A 20,598-nucleotide genomic window follows, 5' to 3' on the forward strand; every position below is an offset into this window, starting at 1 on the left:
GCCAAGGGTAAATCAGGCCATAATTACTGACTTTATAGCATCCTTTTTGTATATCACATAAGCTGATTGTTCCTGTCATTTGTTTATAAGCGGACGGTATATTATAGTCAAAGTGAAAACCAAATTGAGAGCTACATGATCTCAACAACTTGCAAAAATATGGAAGTCATTTAAGCACTTTTAATTTGGTTTTAAAGACTATAATTTTGGGAACAAACCTTGGAAAAACATTTCCTAATTGGAAATAAACCAGGGCTGAGAATTACCAAGTACAATTATGTTCTAAGAGTCCATCCGTAAAATAAAATTACATCAGCTATGGAAAATGCGACTGAATCAATCAAAGAAGAAGTCACAGTGCCTTTTGGGAACTACTTTTACTTATGAAGAGGGACATATATTATCATGATCCATCAGCATTATTGACTGTTGATATTGAAGTAAAAATATAACCATTTCATTTTCTTTCTTTTTTAATAATTTGTATTTTTCAATTATAGTTGACATATAATATTCAATCTTGATGCGGCTTCTTCTTTATGTTCTTACTTATAGGAATTATGTTCAGTTAGTCTCTAGGTGGCTCCCCAGAGTGATTTTTCTATAGTTTAGTTGTAATTTTGATGAGGTCATGGGAAGAGGCAAGAACAATGTTTATCTACTCTACCAGCTTGACTGGAAGTCTAGTTCTTCTTTTCTAACTTGGAAATATATAAAATCTTATCACACATCAGCATTAACAACATTTTCAATCAGTTTTAATTGCTAGGGAATACTAACTTGGAATCCCAATTAAGTGAAATGTTACTCCTTTTCTCCAAAAGAAGAATTACGTGAGTCTTAGTTTTCCAACAGGGAAAACCCCCCACAAATGCAGTGCACTCGGAGGTTCTGGATCTGTCTCTTGCTTCAACAGTGTTTGGGCAGACATGACCCAGGAACCTCTTCCAGCTTCAGGCCACTCTCTTGTGTCTCATCCAGTCACCACCTTTAGAACCATGTCATGGACCAGCCAACACTTTTTGTTTGTTTGTTTGTTTGTTTGTTTGTTTGTTTGTTTGTTTTTCCCACCTTAACTCCTTTTTGCTGAACAACTATGAGCTCCCAAATTCATCAGAATTATTCCACTGAGGTGGAGGCTGCGGTCAAACTGCTGGCCAACCTGCACCTGTGGGCCTCCCACAATTATTTCTCTATGGTCTACTATTTCAACCATGAAAATGTGGCTTTTGAGGGTGTGGTCCACTTATCCCACGAATTGGCGGAGAAGAAGCACTGAGCATCTCTTAAAGTTGCAAAACCAGCAGGAGGCCGCATTCTCTTCCAGGACATGCTGAAGCCTTCCCCAGATGAGTAGGCAAAACTCAGGATGCCATGGAAGCTGCCCTGGGCTTGGAGAGGAACCTGACCAGGCCCTTTTGGAGCTGCAGGCCCTGGGTTCTACCTGTGCAGATCCTCATCTCTGCAACTTCCTGGAGAACCACTTCCTGGATGAGGAGGTGAAAGTGATCAAGAAGATGGGTAACCACTTAACTCACTTCTGCAGGCTGGCTGCCCCCTAGGCTGGGGTGGGTGAGTATCTCTTCGAAAGGCTCACCTTCAGCATGACTAGTAGCCTTTGGAGCCCAGAGGCCTTTCAGAGGCCCCTCTGCATCCCCCCTGGTGTCTCTGGCCTTTACCTGAGTTTATTCCCAAAACTACTAGCCATTCTTTTAACCACCCTGGAGCCCTCTCCCAAGCATTGGACCAAATGAAATAATAAAGCTTTTTGCATCAAAAAACAAACAAACACCCACAAATGCTAACACTTTCCACAGATGCCAGGGAAGTTTTAAACATCATATTTTAATTATTGTATAGAGACACATTGATATCCATTTATTCACAATGAAAGACCATGGTTTCCATCTTTCATGCTCCAAAATTGTGGTTATCAACTTCCTTCTCATGTATGTCCATTAGTCCTGTCAGTTCCATATTCGTGCTCATTTGCTTACATTCTCATCCCTTTCCAACATTTCCACAGACACACATACACACACTCCTTAATAGAGGACTAGGGCTCATTTTGCAGAATCTTTGCTTGCCTGAGGCTGCAGTCAATAGAGTTTAAAACAATAGAAATATTGCATTATGGAGTTAAATTCTTGGCAGGCAGTAATAGTATATTAATTATACTGTAACGTGATGAGTATACACAGTCTGGAGATAGTGACATAAAGAATGGGGCATTTAAGAGAAGGACTAGCCTGGCTGGCTTGGCTCAGTGGTTGAGCGTAGACCTATATATCAGAAGGTCATGGTTTAATTCCTGTTCAGGGCACATGTCCAGGTTTCAGGCTCGATCCCCAGAGTCAGGAGGCAGAAGGCAGAAGGCAGCCAATCAATGATTCTCTCTTATCATTGATGTTTTAATTTCTTTCTCCCTCTCCCTTCCTCTCTGAAATCAATTAAAATATATTTTAAAGAGAGAAAGAGAGAGAGAGAGAGAGAGAGAGAGAGAGAGAGAGAGAGAGAGAGAGCCTAGTAGCCTAGTAGCCCTAGCTGGCTTGACTCAGTGGATAGAGCGACAGCCTGAGGATGGAGGGTTCTAGGTTCAATTCTGGTAAAGGGCATGTACTTTAGTTACAGGCTCAAGGCTCAATCCCTGGCTCTGGTCAGGGTGCATGCAGGAGGCAACCAATTGATGTGTCTCTCTCACATCAATGTTTGAGAGGGCCTAGGAAAAAGATACAGCCTGTCTTATTTTTCTTCTCCTCCTCCCCCTCCTCCTCCTCCCCCTCCTCCTCCTCCCCCCCCCTCCTCCTCCTCCTCCTCCTCCTCCTCCTCCTCCTCCTCCTCCTCCTCCTCCTCCTCCTTCTTCTTCTTCTTCTTCTTCTTCTTCTTCTTCTTCTTCTTCTTCTTCTTCTTCTTCTTCTTCTTCTTCTTTTCTTTTCCTTTGTCCCCTGGACATTCTATAGCTGACCCCATCCAAAGTCAACTGTAATCCTGGCTATTATATAAAGGCATGTCTTAGAAACAGGGTCAGTAAAGCATAGTCAATTGGCCTACTCCACCTACTTTTGTTCAGTATATGATCTTAAAATTATATTTTGCATTTTTAAATGGTTGAAAAAATAAAAAGAAATGTATTTGGGGATATGACAATTCTAAGAAATTCAAATTTCAGTTGTATAAATAAAGTTTTATTGAAATATAGTCACACTTGTTCATCTACTTTCTAAGGATGATATTATACAACAGAGTTGACTAATTCTGATAGAGACTGTATATGGAGCTCTGATCTCTTCTTACTGCTATTATAAATCACAATGATGCAGTCAGAATTTCAAATGGAACATGTATTACCTATCAGTGTTAAAATATATTTTCAAAACTGAAATAATTAAAATTTCATTATACAATAGATAAACATTAACAAATAAAATTTGCAGTCAACTTTAATAATTTATATTAACTTTGAACCCCAATTAAATGAAATGTTACCTCTCCTTAACCCAAAAAGAATGCAATGGCAGTGAAGTAGGAATGAAAGAAGTACATCTTTATGAAAGTCACATAGAGATCGCATGTCCCCATCTGTCACATATTTATACACTAAAGCAGACTTAGCTGGAATGGTGTATTGATGGTTTAATTAATTTCTATTTAATAGATACGTGGGTAAAACTGTGTTGGGTTTAGAGGGTGGGAGGAAGACATGACCAATGCCTTTAATGATTTCATAGTCTAGTGTGGGAAGAAAGATTAAAAAATTACCACAAAATATAATAAATGTCAGTATACACATTCTGTAATTTCTTGTACAAAATTTGTGCACAATGTAATGAGAAGAGAAAGTAGGTTCTATTAGCTCTGTCTTGAGGAGTTAGTAAAGCCTTTCAACTGAGTTTGTGTAGGTAAAAAGAAATTAATCAGAAAAGAAGTCATATGCAAAAATATAGAAGCACCAAAGAAAAACCCTTTTTTGTGTGTGTGTTTTCCTTAAGAAAGTTCCGTATGGCTAGAGTACTTAACTATTTTCTGATAATGGGTGGTTAGGGAAGAATGAATTAAGATGAAAGTAAAAATGTTTCTTCAATTTAGGAAAGGATTGAAGATACTTCTGCTTTCTTTTTGCCTAGTAAAATATATTATTTCTCATTGGAGGAGTAAATAGTACAAAAGGACTTTAAATGGAAAGATAACTTTGTAGCTACTAAAAATCAACATTTAAAGATGAGTGTTTCCAGAACTATTCAACTTTACAGTACTTATTTATTCCAGTGATTATTTCAAAACACTTTAAATATTCATATGTATGACATGCTTTCCAATATATTCTTCCATTTTAAAACTTCGTGATATTAGTTGGAAGTGTTTATAGTCCTCTTTGATTAGATAAGAAAACAGAGGCCCATAGAGTTTAATTGAATTACTCCAACAGTATAGTTTAATGTAATCCAGAACAGAGATTCTTATCACTCAGTGACAAAGCTCAGCTTATTTGTCATTGTCAACCACACCCTTTTGAATCACCTTTAAAATCCTTAACTTGTTCTTAGAAATAGTCTCAACAACTTATGTCATCTGGACAGGGTAAAACAATTTACATGGAATCAATTTGGGGATGTGTTTCAACTCACTAGCACTGTTTTCTATTTGAAGCTTTTTCTTGCTAATGAGTCTTCCCAGACCCTTTGCTAAAATCACATGTGAATTTCCATTTGTGGATATCATTTGCCCAGATTTTGACAGCAGAGGACAGAGAAGTTAGTAGACCAGAGCTCATGGTTGTAACTGAATCTGAAAAATACTTTGGCGTGTAGAGAGAGGAGTGACACTGACAAACAGCTCCACATGACAATGGAAGACATTTATGGCTGCAGCTAATCAGTAAGTTCTATATACGGTAGGACCTTTACCATTTTAGGTCCAGGTGGGGCTGATGGCTTGAGAGTTTCTGTAAATACCTACATCTCCAGTTAATCTTCCATAAGAAGTCATCCTCCCAGTCTCAAGAAAAAATAAAAAGTAAATGAGGAAATGAAAATGTAAGCAATATTGCATTCTGCACCCTAGATATGAAGGCTATAGCAAATATAGACATAAACACAAAGCAGTTCAATAAGATACACAGTTGTTCACCTACGGTTTCTGATACAAAGCAAACATCATTGAATTGCAATGAATTACAATGTTTAGTTAATATATTGCTTGACTGGTTCCCAAATAAGAGTCACCATAGACAGAACTTCTATAACAATTTGTCCCAAGTTACTGGACAGCTCAAGTTAATATACACCTCTCACTTTTCAATGGACTTATTCCATTAGTATGTAAATTCCATCAGGACAGGGATAAGTGTTAGCTAACTAATTTTTGGAAATTACCTTTCTTTCAAGCCAATGTATCCTCAATGATTAACGCAGTAACTAAGCATAGTAAACAATCAATATACCTAAGCTAAATAATTTTTAGAAATTTCCCTAAATTTCAGTTATTGTAGTACTGGCAAGTACCATATTTCTCTGCCCTGGTTTTCTATCTTTGAGATTCTCAAAGTGTGCTTTGCAAGATCCCTTCAGAGGTTCTGCAACATCAACACTATTTTTCTAATCCTAATCCTAAATTATAGCTTTTTTCAAATTATTGTACTGACATTCATGTTACAAAAGAAATGATGGGTAAAACTGTAGGGGTTTTGGTATGAGATAAAGCATCAAAAAGTAAGATTAGTCATATTGGGTCGGCAGCTAAGTAATTGCGGGTTTCACACACATATGGCTTCAGTTGAATTTTTAGGTTTGCAGACGTAGTACAAATGTAAAACACATTTTGTTATTTGATAGTTGGCTATTCAGCTGTTAATCAGTAAAAAAAGTTTTTTGATCTGTTTTGTAGTTTTCGTTTGGCGTTCGTTGAAAAATGGAAAATCAAAAGGAACATTTTCGTCATATTTTGCTTTTTTATTTCCGCAAAGGGAAAACGCATCGCAAGCTCATAAAAAGTTATGTGCTGTTTATGGTGATGAAGCCTTAAAAGAACGGCAGTGTCAAAATTGGTTTGCCAAATTTCGTTCTGGTGATTTTTCACTCAAAGATGAAAAACGCTCTGGTCGTCCAGTTGAAGTTGATGACGCCCTAATCAAAGCAATAATCAATTCGGACTGTCACAGTACAACACGTGAGATTGCAGAGAAGCTTCATGTATCACATACATGCATTGAAAATCACTTAAAACAACTTGGCTATGCTTTAAAACTCGATACATGGGTTCCTCACGAAATTAAAGAATCACAGTTAACGCAACGCATTAGCAGCTGCGATTTGCTAAAGAAAGGTAATGAAAATGATCCATTTTTAAAACGACTGATAATTGGCGATGAAAAATGGGTTGTTTACAACAATATCAAGCGGAAAAGATCGTGGAGCAGGCCAGGTGAACCAACTCAAACAACATCAAAAGCTGATATTCATCAAAAGAAGGTTTTGTTATCAGTTTGGTGGGATTACAAAGGAATTGTCTACTTTGTATTGTCTACAGTCAGTATTCCACTGTGTAGATGTACCACAGGTTTTTTTCAACCCACTTATTTATGGAATATAATGAAAAACATAAACTGATGAATAGAAACAGATTCAGAGACAAACATCAATCAAACCATCAAAGCTCAGAAGGAAGGTGGGGGAAGGTGGGGATAAAGGGAAGAGATCAGCCAAAGGACTTGTATGCATGCATATAAGCATAACCAATGGACCCAGACAACAAGGGGGTGAGGGCATGAGTGGGGGGATGAGGAGGATAATGGGGGAATAAGGACACATATGAAACACCTTAATCAATAAAGAAATTTAAAAAATCATCACTTTAGAAATAAAAAAGCCAATTTCACTAAACAATGTCCTCAAAGAAGCAACAAAATTTATTCATTATATTGAAACTTTATACTTGTGTGCATATCTTAATATTTCTGATGCAATGGGAGTGTACATAAAGTACTTAGGCATAGCGAAGCATGGTAGCTGCCTCAAGGGAAAACACTTGTGCAATTATTAAGATATGGCTTTTTTTTTTTCATGGAACATCATCTTATTAGAAAAGATGAATGAGGAACTAATGTCATACAGGCTTGAGAATGAATCAAGTGGGTCTGTTACTTCAAAGAAAATCACTGGCAATATTGTTGCAAATAATAATATTTAATATTTCAAGTGGAAATAAAAATTTTGGAAAAAATTGTTACTATTACTACTACCATGAGATAGATAGCTTCCCAATGCTTGAAGACTATTCTGATAAGATTCATGGTGACAATAATGAAGGTAACTTTGTGATAATGTGGAATGAAATACATCAATGTTTGGAAGAGCTAAAAAAAACTTAGTGAATACGTATTTTCCAAATGACCAATATGTGATGGTATAATAACATGCATGGGTAAGAGATTCATTGAATGTACAAGATATAGCAATAGTTTTTACTGTAAGAAAGTACAGACAGTTCAGTGATATGGTTTTAGATTTCACATCACAACTAAGTCTTAAGATACTACTACCTGTGAAGTTTTAGTAGAGCAGAGTTTAGAGAATGATTAGTTTCAACCAGATACCAAAAGAGAGAGAGAGAGAGAGAGAGAGAGAGAGAGAGAGAGAGAGAGAGAGAGAGAGAGAGAGAGGAGAAGAAGAAGAAGAAGAAGAAGAAGAAGAAGAAGAAGAAGAAGAAGAAGAAGAAGAAGAATTAGAAGAAGAAGAAGAATTAGAAGAAGAAGAATTAGAAGAAGAAGAAGAAGAAGAAGAAGAAGAAGAAGAAGAAGAAGAAGAAGAAGAAGAAGAAGAAGAAGAAGAAGAATTAGAAGAAGAAGAATTAGAAGAAGAAGAAGAAGAAGAAGAAGAAGAAGAAGAAGAAGAAGAAGAAGAAGAAGAAGAAGAAGAAGAAGAAGAATTAGAAGAAGAAGAAGAAGGAGAAGACTCTATGTCAAGGGAAGGGCTTATGCAAATTAATAAAAACATGAATGAGCCGTGGGTGTGAGGAATTATATATGATTTCATGTTGTTGGGAAATTAAATAAAAAGTGAGTGTGAGAGCTAAATTTACTCAAGATTTAGAGAGGTGAAACAGATGTTGTATTTCAAAACCGCAAATCACTCAAAAGCTACTATGATAATGAACATTCTTAAAAGTCCTTTGATCATTGTACCATAACATTATTGTCTTCCTTCCCTGTCCCCATCCCTTCCTGTAACCATATTTCTCTTCCAAAACTTAATTATTCCTATTTTCTTCTGCAGAGATATCCTAATTTTTTCACTCTAACTCCCAAACTATTTTGTTTTCATTTTTAACATTTCAAAGTTCTTGATCATAAGTTTAAAAGTAAAGTTTTTAAAGTCCTAATTGTTTAAGTTTATTGACAGTACCTATTCTCCTTCACAATCTTTTTCTAGGGAGAGGAAAAAGGGTAAATTAATTGTACTAAGTGTACATACTTACAATTTTGATAAATACTGTAATTTGCCCTGTAAGTGATTGACAGTACTATTTTGAACTACCACTAATAATATATAAAAATGTTGATTCTCCAAAATCTAATCAAATATTATCAATTACTAATCAAATATTATAAATCTCTGTTGTTCTTATCAAACTATTAAAGAGAAAATGGTATTTTATTGTTTGCTTAATTTTCATTTGGACAATCGGTGAAGCTGAATACATTTCAAAAATGACTTAGTGATTTTTCTCATTTCTTCTGTGAACCATGAGTATGTATACTTTGCCCAGATTTCTAATTGAGGTTTTGATTTTTTATTATCAAAGTGAAGTTCTAAGTGAATACTAAGTTCAAAGTGAATACTAAACCTTTACTTCTATAAATGTTGCAGATTATATCTCTCAGACATCGGTTTTCTTCCCATGATGTTTATGGTGTCTTTTTATAAACTCTCTAATTAGTTATAAAATTTTTAATTTTTATATAACATATTCCAGGTAGACAATAATGTAAACCACAATGTATATTACCATTGGAAACCATAGGAAAAATGATTATACATTGTGGTTTACATTATTGTCTATATTAACTTATTTGTGCTGCATAATTACATTTCCTAGGAATTCTGGATCAATGGTCAACAATAGCTGTGATGCTAGGCATTTTTGTGTTTTTCTCTTCTTGGCTTGTCTTCAGCATTTCACTGTCAAGTATGATGTTCTTTATTTTTCATAGCTAATAATTAAGTTGAAGGCATATCCTCTATTTCTATACTTATTGGGCTATTAATATTCTCTCTTCTATTGAGTTAATTCTGTTCACTTAAAAATTTCTAAAAAAAATGTCTATTTAATAAAAATGTACAAATTTATTGGTAGAAGTCTATTGTATATCTTGAAAACAGTTCTTTTGTATCTATAGTTATGACATTTTTGTCATTCTCCATTTTAAAAAATGTGCTTATTGGCTGTAATTTTATTTTATAATAATTTTATAATAATTTTATTATTATTTCTAAAAGAGTGGCTTATATATTTATCAACTATTATAATTTTTATCATTTTATTACTTTGTTTTTATACATTATTTGGTTATTTTGTTTTCTTATCTCTTAACAAATTTAAAATTAATATATGTATTTTTATTTTTCTTGTTATCAAGAAATGCAGTTAAAGGCTGTACATATTCCACTGAGAACCACTTCATTTGTAGACTAAGAAAGAGATGCTATTTCAAGATTTCTTCTTTCTACATTTTCTAAATTTTAGTGTTGATTTATTCTTAAAGCTAGTTAATTTGAATAGATTTTTTAAAATTTAAATCATTCTTTGTGGGTTTTGGATAATATTTTGACTTATTTCTAGTTGGTGACACTAAGGTTGAGGGGAGTAATCTCTATGTTTCCTATTTAGGTATTCTATTGAGTTTTTCTTTTGTGACAGTAAAAGATTAATATTGTAAGTATCCTCTGAGAATTTTGTAGAATTTTTCAACTTATGATAGACTCTCAAAATAGAGCTAATTTAAAAAGAAATATATGTTATGAGGTTTGACCGAGTAGCCTGCAGCAGACCAATACTCCTACTGAGAACAAACAGAAAGAACCTGGATAAAATTCAAGATTTATTTTGAAGTTTTCAGGATAGTTTCAAAGGCAACTAAAATTTGAAGGACCAGATCCTAGAGAAAAGGGAAGGTCATTGAGGTAAGCCTAGTCTTTTATCTGCTGCTTTTCTTCTTGGTCTGTTTACTGATTCTTGATAGCAAGAAAGAGGAAGAGAAACCAGAATAGCTTTGTTCAATTGCATAGTATGGAGGAATAGATATTAGTTTCTAGTATTTCGAAGACATTGTACATGAGAAGTTAAGATCTCAAAGAGAAAGAAGGCACACATACATAAACTAGACAGTTGGCACCAATTTCCTCTTCAAGGCCTTTTCTCACTAAACTGTATAGGTCAAGATGGTTAAAACAACAACAACAACAACAACAACAATAACAACACACACATACACACACACACACACACACACACACACACACAGAAAACAGCTATAAAGGAAAGCAGAGTTTTCCAGTTTCCTGTACTGGGAACCAAAAATTGGAATTGAGGATCCCTCATTACTAGTATGTAGCATCATTAAATGACACTGCAAACCTTCAGTTAGAACCAATGAGGAATTAAACTCTGGAAATATAGGCAAAATAGAAAGGGAAGTTTATAAAGACTGCAAGTGAGCATGGGCCAATTCATCCAGGGTTGGATTCAAATATTCTGAACCTTGTGTTATGGATAAGAGATAGAATACATTTTCCGTGGAGGAAGATAACCTTATGTAGAGCTTTCATAATTTTTCATAAGCAACTTCTGGTGGTCAGTAAAAAATTAAACAGCATAACAAAAACCGTCTTCTAGGGAATAAAATGGACAACAGGAGATCTGCTAGGAGTCCAGCTGTGCAATTGTCAGGCTTTGACTTTAAAATTACTGTGATCAATTCCTTCGTGTATTAAAATAGTAAGAGAATAACTTTGATTTTTCTAAGTGAATGAAAGACATTAAACCACAATTCAAGAATTTTGATGAACTCAAAGCACAATAATATAAAAAGAAATTCACATATAGAAACATCAAAGTGAAACTGTACAAAACTAATGTCAAAGAGAAAATCTTAAAAACATTTAGAAGACTCACCACCTTTAAAATAGCAGCAGTTAAACAGAGGACTGCAAAGCACTGCTATCATTTAAAAAAGCTAAATAATTAAAGGTATAAACCAAGCTATTGAATTGAAAGTCTTTATATTGTAATTATATCAATTATCTTTAAATCTATCTGTAGATTTAGTGCAAACACAATAAAAATATCAGCTACCTCGTGTGTGTGTGTGTGGGTGTGTGTATGTGTGTGTGACTTGATACACTCATTTGAAAATGTATAAGAAACTATAAAGACCAAGCATAACCAAGACAGTCTTGAACAAGAACAAAACTGAAGGAGTTATACTACTGTAAGCTTGAAATAAGTATCAAGACTTATTTCAAGCTTACAGTAATTAAAACACCCTTCATTGTTTCATATAAACAGAGTTACATGATCAAGTCTCCTCTCTACTAAGATTCAGTGAGGGAAAGAGTAGTACTTTTTCAATAAAGAGTGCTAGATTAATTGAACATTTAAATTAAACCATGATCTCTTCTTCCTACCATATAAAAAAATCAATTACAGGTTAATTGTGACCTAAATATAAAAGGTAAAACATAAAATTCAAGGAAAATAAACTTGTAATCTTAAAGTACACAAAGATCGCTTAAACAGTACACAAAAAGCAACATCTATAAAGTAAACAAATAATAAATTGGACTGCATTAAATTTAAAAATATATTTTCTTTTTTTATTCTTTATTGATTAAGGTATTTCATGTGTATCCTTATTGTCCCATTGCTCCTTAGCCCCCAGCTCCTGCCCTCACCCCCTTAATGTCTGTGTCCATTGGTTATGGGTATACCCATGCATACAAGTTCCCCTCCCTGAGACCCTCTCCTGCCTTCTCTCTGAGGTTTGATAGTCTGTTCGATGCTTCTTTGCCTCTGTATCTATCTTTTTGTTCTTTATTATCCATAAATGAGTGAGATCATGTGATATTTATCTTTCTCTGACTGTCTTATTTCACTTACATAATGCACTCCAGTTCCATCCATGCTGCTGCAAATGGTAAGAATTCCTTCTTTTTTACCACAGTGTAGTATTCCATTGTGTAGATGTACCACATTTTTTAATCCACTCATCTGCTGATGGGCACTAAGGCTGTTTCCAAATCTTAGCTATGGTAAATTGTGCTGCTATGAACATAGGAATGCATATATCCTTTCTGACTGGTGTTGTCCATAAGGATATCTGGAAAACATTTGCTCAATCCGGTCTAATTAGCATATTACCCTTTTATTAGTATAGATCACCATATGCTGTGATATATTTTATGATATGTTTTATGTGAACCCATAATAAAGATACCAAATGAAACATTGGTGGTTTAGGGAAGAACTTCTGTGGATGACATATCCAGTGGTTATAATTTAACAAATTCTTACTGATTGCCTACTAGTGCTAGGTATTGTGCTAGGTTTTGAAGAAATAATGTGAAGAAATAATTGTTCAATGTTTATTGAAGAGACAAACAAATATAATGCAGTAAGATACATGCTCTAGTTGGGTAAGTAGATGCATTGCTTAAGAGTTTCCTAATAAAGTATGAGAAATACAGCCTCCTGTCTTTCACATTGGAATTTGACAATGTACTATAATATGTTATTCAAGGACCTGAGATGTTCTGTGGGAATAAAACAAAACAAAATACAAGAAAATAAAACAATAAGCCAGCATCTCCCAAACTTATTTGTAAATGGGCCCTTTTTATTAAGGCATACTAACTCTGCTCCTCTGAGCATCAGTTTTGGAAATCTCATAATAAGAGAAAGAGTAGCATTGAGATGAATGGCAAGCCCTTTCCAAAACTCAGTAAGGCAGATTAGAAGAAGCAGTTAAGTTTATTAATTTTGCTTTTTCTTAGACTGACTCCTTTTTCAGACAGTGAGCTATGTCCAGATCATTTAACTATTGCCTCCTTGGGGTTAACAAGATCACTAGTAAAGTTTGTCAAGTCAATAAATCCACACAACCTTTTTCTGAAATAATCAACTTGCAGCCTCACCAGTGCTTTCCAGTCAGAGAATAGCAGCAAAGCGGGGAAAGTGCTCCCTTTTTGGCTGCTAGTTGACAGAGCAATTACTGCATTTCACATAAACGACTAAAAAGAAACAGGACAGTGACTAGATTTTTCAGAAATGTTTTCTGTCACAAAATAAAATTATGAGAAATGCTTTAAAATTCATAAGTTTATGCATGCAAATTTTTATACATTTCTACTTGTTTGACTTTTGAATTTCAAAATACACAACTGATGGAATGTTTTTTTTTTTTTCTTTCCTTGAAAATACATGACAAATAATAGGCTGCTAGTTTCAAATTGAGTCCTAGTTTCCAATTTTGGTTCAATATACTAAACATATGCTATTAGGCAAATAAATGAATATATAACCACATAGATTATGCCTAAATCTTTTGGTAAAATAAAGGCAACCTATCTTTTTTTTTTTTTTTTTTTTAGGAAATTATGTCAGCTCCATCTCACATCTCTACCACCAGAGTTAACTGAGCATTCACAATCATAATTCAATTTATTGAATGTTAGCTCTTTTTCTAATTATCTCAACAATAACATGCTTTAATGCTTATGGTTTAAAATTTAAATTATGTCCAAAGCAACCTAAGCTAACTCAAATAAATATAGGATAATAGTAATTGAATAAAAGAAAATCACACACCGTCAAAATGAGACATTGATAATGATAAACATAATATCACCTTTGTATAAATGTTTTAGACTGTCTCCATTTGTTTATTTGTAATTTAACATATTTAATTATTTTTAAATAGATTCAAGAGAAGGAGGAAGGAAAAGAGGGGGGAAAAACACCGATGTGAGAGAGATACATCGATCTGTTGCTTCCCAAATGTGCCCTGAGCAGGTATCTAACTGAAACCTAGTTATGTTTCCTGACTGGGAATGGAACCAGTGACCTTCTGGTGCACTGGATGATGCTCCAACTAACTGAGCCACACAAGCCAGGGCATATTTCATTTTAAAAAAATTTTAAAATGTATTTTATTGATTTTTTTTACAGAGAGGAAGGGAGAGGGATAGAGAGTTAGAAACATCAATGAGAGAGAAACATCGATCAGCTGCCTTTTGAACACTTCCTACTAGGGATGTGCCGGCAACCAAGGTTGACTAGAATCAAACCTGGGACCTTTCAGTCTGCAGGCCAATGCTCTATCAATTGTGCCAAACCGGTTAGGGCATATATTTCATATTTTTAAATGTGATCTGTCATTCATGGAGTCCATCAACATTATATCACAATGAATCATCATGTAGACAATTATCATTATTATTTTTTGTAAATTCTTTGCTGAGGATATTTTTTTCTATTGATTTTTAGAGAGAGTGGAAGAGAGTAAGGAGAAGAGAGAGAGAGAGAGAGAGAGAGAGAGAGAGAGAGAGAGAGAGAGAGAGAGAACATTGATGTTAGAGAGATGTATCAACTGGTTGCTTCCTGCACGCACTCTACTGGGCCAGGGATGGACCTGTAACTCAGGTACTATGCCCTTGACCTGGAATCCAACCTGTGATCCTTCTGTGCTTCCAGCCAACACATTAACTATTGAGCCACATCAGCCAGTGCTGTAGAAAGTCAACCTATCTTTTAAGATTTAGCCAAGCTAGTTCATGTTTGATTCCCAGTGAAGGCACATGCCCAGGTTGTGGATTCCATTCCCAGTGGGGGAATGTGTAGGTAGGAGACAGCCCGTCAATGAATCTCTCTCATCATTGATGTTTCTATCTCTCTCTCCCTCTCCCTTCCACTCTGAAATCAATAAAATATATTAAGCAAAACAATAACAACCAAAATATTTAAATAAAACTGAGTTCCTTAAATATATTACTTATTATTTATATGGTTTGCATTTTTTTCTCCTATTTTGTAGGTTATTTTATACAAATACACATATAACTCATTGGTCTGTTTTCATGCTATGATTGAAGAGCTGAGACCAGAGACTGGATAGCTCACAAACCCTAAAACATTTACAATGTGGTCTTTACAGAAAAAGTTTGCCAACTCTGCTTTAGTCTGTTAGTCTTAATTATCAACTGGCTTCAGTAGGCTTTTGACAGAAATTGGGAATCAGTTTTACTCTTGAATTTTTAAAGAGCATTTGAGCAGGATCCATATACTATGAAAATCTAAGAATTAGACTTATATCCACACCCTGTAGGAGGGCTACCCTACCTCTGCACTGAAGTGGTCACAGACATAACTGGAAGTGTGCAAAATTTCCTGAAAGGAACAGCTATGACTGTTACCATCCTTGTACCTTGCACTTGGCCAAGACTCAGACTATTGTTTTCTAACAATAACTGACAGGATTAACACTTGCCTACCTTAATAGTTAAAAATTCCTATGCAATCATTTTATCAACTTTATTGAGATATAATTAATTCATGTACCATATAGTTAGCACACTTATAGTGTAAAATTCAATTATTTTTAGTGTATTCATGTATGTGTAATCATCACCACAGTAAAGTTTAGAATATCTTCATCACTTCAAAAAGAAACCTCATAACTTTAAGGATCACTCCCTAACCTTTGTCCCTCCCTCTAACTTAAGTCTCCACTAATATACCTCCCATCTCTAGAGATTTAAAGGTTCTGGACATTTCATATGATTAAAATAATATAGTATCTGTTTTTTGTGACTGGTTTCTTTCATTCATCATAATGTTTTTAAGGTTCATTCATATTAGAGAATGTAGCAATAAGTTTATTCTTTTGATGGCTGAATAATATTTTATTCAGGCAAACCTCATTTTCTTGTACTTAGCTTTACTGTGCTTTAGTACAGATACTGAAGTTTTTTTTTTTTTTTTTTTACAAATTGATGATTGTGGCAACCTTGTGTTGAACAAGTCTAGCGGCATGATTTTTCCAAAAAAAGTTGCTCACTTTGTGTTCCTGTGTCACACTTTGGTAATTCCCACAATATTTCCATTTATTATCATGACTAGAGGCCTGGTGCATGAAATTCATGCACTTTGGGGAGAGTACCTCAGCCCGAATGTGAGAGGGTGCATGTCAGGCCAAGGGATCCCACTAGTACACGATTGGGACTGGGGAAAAATGTAAGATTGGCTAGCTGGGGAGGGACTGCGGGAGGACTCCAAGGTGTGTCTGACTGGTCTCGCTCAGTCATGATTGGCCAGACCCCAACAGTAAGCTAACCTACTTGTTGAAGTGTCTGCCCCATGGTGGTCAGTGCACATCATAGTGAATGGATGAGTGGCCTTAGAAAATTCATGCACTGGGGGTGGGGGGTGAAGGGGGGAGGTGTCCCTCAGCCCAGACTGCACCCTCTCCAATCTGGGACCTTTTGGACATCCCTCTCTTAATCCAGACCACTGGTTCATAATAGCTCATCTGCCTGCCTGCCTGATTGTCCCCTAAATGCTCCCCTGCTGGCCTGATTGATGCGTAACTACTCCCCTGCCAGCCTGATGGCCCCCAACTACCTTCCCCTGCTAGCCTAGTCACCCCCAACTGCCCTCCCTTGCAAGCCATCTTATGGTAGTCATCTTGTGATTATGTGAGGGAGGGTGGCCACCTTGTGATGACATGGGGGAAGCCATCTTGTGACGAATGGGACAGCCATCTTGTGATGATGTGAGGGCATCACATAAGGGCACAAGGGCCACCTAGGCTTTTATTAGAATAGATTATTATGTTTTATATTGTGATCTGTGATCAGTAATATTTAATGTTACTATTATAATTGTTTGGGGGCCCCACTAACCATAGCCATATAAGACAGAACTTAATTTATAAATGATATGTATGCTCTGACTGTTTAACTGGACAGCTGTTCTCCCAGTTCTTTCATTCTCCTTAGACCTCCCTATTCTGAGACACAAAAATATTGAAATTAAACCAATTATTAACCCTGCAATGACCTTTAATTGTTCAAGTAAGAAGAAGAATCACATGTCTCCTACTTTAAATCAAAAGCTAGAAATAATATAACTTAGTGAAGAAGGTAAGTCAAAATTCAAGATTGGACAAAAGCTAGGACTCTTGCACCAAATAGTAAGCCAAGTTTTGAATACAAAAGAAAAGTTCTTGAAAGAAATTAGAAGTGCTACTTCAAGTAAACACATGAATAATAAAAAATACAAAGCAGCCTTATCACTGATATGGAAAAAGTTTTAATGATCTGGATGGAAGATTAAAGCAGCCACAACATTCCCTTAAACCAGTCTAATTCAGAGCAGGTTCCTAACTCTCTTCGATTCCTTTAAGACTGAGAGAGATGAAGAAACTGAAGACCTGAAGAAGAAAAATTTGAAGCTAGCAGAGGTTGGTTGTTGAGGTTTAAGAAAATAAGCTATCTTCATAACATAAAAGTGCAAGGTGGTGAAGCAAGTGCTAATGTAGAAGCTGCAGTAGTTATATAGAAGATCTAGTCAAAATAATTAATGAAGGTTGCTACACTAAACAGGTTTTTGCAGACAAAATTGTCTTATATTATAAAGGATGCTATCTAGGACTTTCATTGCTAGAGAGGATAAATCAATGTCTGGCTTCAAAGAACAAGCTGACTCTATTGTTAGAAGCTAATGCAGCTGGTGACTTTAAGTTGAGGTCAATGTTCATTTGCCATTCTGAGGTCCTTAAGAATATGCTAAAGCTACTCTTCCTGTGCTCTATAAATGAAACAGCAAAGCACATCTACTTGTAACATAGTTTATTGAATAGTTTAAGCCCACTGTTGAAAACTATTGCTCAGAAAAAAAATTCTTTCCAAATTGCTCATTGACAATGCACCTGATTACCCAAGAGCTCTGATGCAAATGTACAATAAAAATGATGTTTTTATGCTTGCTAACACAGTATGCATTCTACAGCACATGACTCAAAGAATAATTTTTAGTAATACATATTCTAAGGCTATGGATGCTATAAGTAGCAATTTTTTCTGATGGATCTGACCAAATAAATAAATAAACATGAAAAGGATTCACCATTCTATATGTTATTAAGAATATTAGCCAAAACCAGTTTGGCTCAGTGGATAGAGCGTCAGCCTGCGGACTGAAAGGTCCCGGGTTTGATTCTGGTCAAGGGCATGTACCTTGGTTGTGGGCACATCCCCAGTAGGGGGTGTGCAGGAGGCAGCTGATTGATGATTCTCTCTCATCGATGTTTCTAACTCTCTATACCTCTCTCTTCCTCTCTGTAAAAAATCAATAAAATATATTTTTAAAAAAAGAATATTAGTGATCCATGAAAATGGGTCAAAATATCAACATTAATAGGAATTTGGAATAAGTTGATTCCAACCCTCAAGGATGATTTTGAAGGATTTCAGATTTCAGTGGAGGATGTGGTGGAAATAGCAAGAGAAATGGAATTAGAAATGGAGCCTAAAGATGAGATTGGACTGCTACAATCTCATTATATAACTTTAATGGATTAGGAGTTGCTTCATATGGATGAGCAAAGAAAGTGGTTCCTTGAGATGAAAACTACTTCTAGTGAAGATGCCCTGAATATTTTTGAAGTGACAACAAAGAATTTAAAATATTACATAAATTTATTTGATAAAGCATTGGTGGGGTTTGAGAGGGTTGATTTCAATTTGAATGAAGTTCTACTTTGGACAAAATGTTATAAAACAACATTGCATGCTGTGCCATTCCAGCACAGCCAAGTGTTTCGCAAGCCTGAGGGAAGGCGGTGAAGAATGGAGAAAAAAGACAGACAAGAGAATAAACTGGTTCTCTTGCTGAGGCCACAGACCAGATCCAGATTGCAAAGCTGATGATTTATTTATAGTCAGGGACAAACAAGGTGATTTACAATGTTCTTGTAACTTTCACTTGTTTTGGCAGCACTTGCTTCCCCTCCGACAGCCCAGTAGCCCAGGAAAGATCTAGGGAGCAGTTAAAAGATCAAGCTTAATTATGCTTAGAGGACTGTGCCCTCCAAGCTGGGACTTGTTTGAGACTTTGCCAGCAGGTCAGTCCAAGTCTTAACTCTATAACCACTTCCTACAGCATGCTATAGAGCAAACATTTAGGAAAGGAAGAATCAATGTGGAAAAAAAATTTTGCATATCTGAATTTTATTTTATTTACTTTTATTATTTTTAATTAAATTTATTGGGGTGACACAGGTTAAAGGATTACACAGGTTTCAAGTATACATTTCTAGATACACGCTCTATATATTGCATCATGTTCCCACCACCCAAAGTCAAATCGTGTTCCATCACCATATATTTGCTTTCTTACTTTTTAAAAATTGCTACAGCCACCCCATTTTTCAGCAACCACCATCCTTAGCAGTCATTAACATCAAGGCAAGACCCACCACTAGAAAAAGAGTACAACTTGGTGAAGCTTCAGATGATGGTTAGCATTTTTACCAATACAGTGTTTTTAAATTAAGGTATATACAATTTTATGGACACAATGTACACTTAATAGACTACAGTACAGTGTAAACTTTTATATGCACTGCAAAACCAAAAAGAAATTGTGTGACTCACTTCTTTGTGATATTTTCTGTATTGTGGTGGTCTGGAATGGAACCCACAATATATCTGAAGTATACCTGTACTACATTTTGCTTATCCATTAATCAGTTGATGGATATTTGAATTATTCCACTTTTTATTATAGGTATCATGAATAATGCTATTATGAACATCAGTGTGAAAGGTTTTGTGTGGACATATGTTTTTACTTCTGTGGGGCAAATACTTAAGAGTATATTGCTTCATCATATGATCACTCCATAATTAATTATTTGAGAATCTGCCAGACTGTTTTGGTGTGTGTGTGTGTGTGTGTGTGTGTGTGTGTGTGTGTGTGTGTTTAGCATAAACAATTTTATTTATTTTAATCTTTCTTGTTGAAAGAATTACATATGTCTCTTTTTCTCCCCATTGCCCTTCTAGCCCACTCTGCCCCCTGCCCCAGGCCTTCACCACCCTGTTCTCTATGTCCATGGGTTGTGCATATACCACATGCAAGTTCGTTGGTTGATCTCTTCCCACCCACCCATCCACCTGCACCTTCTCTCTGCGATTCAACATAACAGACTGTTTTTTAAAACAGCTGCCCCATTTTACATTTTTCACAGTAGTGGATGAAGGTTTTTATTTTTCTACATACTCAACACTTGTTTCTTTCTAATTTTTTGAAATTATTCTAGCCATCCTAGTAGCTGTGAAATGATATATCATTGTGGTTTTGATATGCATTTTCTGAAAACCAAAATGTCAAACATGCTTTCATTTGTGTATTTCTCTTTTACTTATTTTTTTTTCAGATCTTACCTCTTATTCCAGTGTGTTAAGGTGAAATATTAAGTTGTTGAATTTGAATCATTCTTCTTTCTTAATATTCACATTGATAGCTATAAATTTCTCTCCAAGT

General features: G+C 35.3%; 1 pseudogene across 1 annotated transcript; it reads left to right on the plus strand.

Annotated features, from left to right (window-relative positions):
- Positions 1 to 1,096: 1,096 nt before the first annotated feature.
- Positions 1,097 to 18,632, plus strand: LOC311614828 (ferritin light chain-like; annotated as a pseudogene). Its single transcript has 2 exons — positions 1,097 to 1,611; positions 18,472 to 18,632. The product of its transcript is annotated as a ferritin light chain-like (transcript).
- The last annotated feature ends 1,966 nt before the right edge of the window (positions 18,633 to 20,598 follow it).

Source organism: Pipistrellus hanaki (assembly GCF_964339955.1).
Source record: "Pipistrellus hanaki genome assembly, chromosome: X".
NCBI classification, from domain to species: Eukaryota; Metazoa; Chordata; class Mammalia; order Chiroptera; family Vespertilionidae; genus Pipistrellus; species Pipistrellus hanaki.